The sequence below is a fragment of the Echinops telfairi genome, unplaced genomic scaffold (assembly GCF_000313985.2).
Source record: "Echinops telfairi isolate 266 unplaced genomic scaffold, ASM31398v2 ScPeMD7_1713;HRSCAF=2227, whole genome shotgun sequence".
Lineage (NCBI taxonomy): Eukaryota > Metazoa > Chordata > Mammalia > Afrosoricida > Tenrecidae > Echinops > Echinops telfairi.
Genome location: NW_022105611.1, coordinates 13,991,514 through 13,992,975, shown reverse-complemented (window position 1 = coordinate 13,992,975; position 1,462 = coordinate 13,991,514).

The following is a 1,462-nucleotide window of genomic DNA, read 5'->3' as shown; positions in this document are numbered from 1 at the left end:
GATTTTTTGTTCTTGGATGCTTGATACCTGATCCCTTGGACAGCTCGTGGTCACACAGGCTGTTGTGCTTCTTCCATGTGGGCTTTGTTGCTTCTGAGCCAGTTGGCTGCTTGTTTATCTTCAACAGTTGCTGCTAAGTATGCGATGGAATCCAGATCTTACGCACTGCCAGTGGCAATGTAAAGTAGTGCAGCCACTTTAAAAAGCAGTCTGGCCATTCCGTAAATGATTCAATATAAAGTTACCGTGGGACCCAGTAATTCCAGTCTTAGGTCTGTTGTCCAGCAGGCCTTTAGCTGGGCATTTTGAGGAGCGGGAAGGCCGGGATCCCTAAATCAGGAAAAGGCCAGAGATACACGTGGGAGTGGTTCGGCTACAGGCCTGAAGGCTGGGCTGACTGGCGAGGGAACTTCCGCAGCAAGCCCTGGAGGCTTGCGCAGCTGGGATTCAGAAGGTTCTATCAAATCCTTCCCAGTCTGTAGGACTTATAGGGATGAGGAGGTCTATAAAACCTGCATATGTTGTTAAAGCGGACGTTTCCAATTTTTAAAAATAAAAATATTCCTGTAGATAGTTGTAGCAACTAAACCATTTTTCCCTAAGTCAAGTTTACAGGCGTCAATACACCTGTGAGGTTAACCCTCTATGTTCATCGGCCCTTTGACTGTCTTCTTGTTTGAGTCACAGCTACCATTCGGGGTCCATTAGCACCCCAAGCAGAACCAGGTGGCTCTGTCTTCAGGAGCTTTGTTAAAGTTCTCTTTGACACTGGCCTTTTCATAATCCCTGATTTTAGCAAATTCTTTAGTTGTTTAGCTGTCGTACTGTGGTAATTAGTATTTTGTAAATCAAAAACTTTTTTTTTGAGAATGAAGTAGTGATTAAAGGAGCGCCACCAAAAAAACACTGCCACTAGCCATCAAAAGAAACTTCCTCAATCTGATGCAGGGTATGTACTAAACTTTGTACAATTAATATCACACTTAATTGTGAAAGATTGATATTTTACCTCTAAAGGTTGGAAAAAGGCAGGATATCTGATCTCATTACTTCTGTTCATTGTTATACTGGAAATTATAAACAGGGTAATTGGAAAAGGAAAAGAACATCTGTATCAGAAAGGATAAAATAAAGCTACCTCTGATCACAAAGGACAGGATCTTATGAATAGAAAATCCTACAGAAGGAATCATTAGAAACCTATTAAAATGAATAAACCCATTTGATAAGGTTTTGGGATGAAAGATCAGTATACAGAGAGTTAATGTGTTTCTCTACACATGCAATAAATAATTTGAATATAAAAATCAATTGGGAAAATAATTTTTTTCAAAAACTAATGCTTCGATTAAACTGAATACGCACACGCACAAGATTAAAGTGTAATCATGAGTCACCCTGTATAGGAAAATTAACTTAAAACAGATCAAATATTTAACTATCAGAATTAAGAGTATAAAAC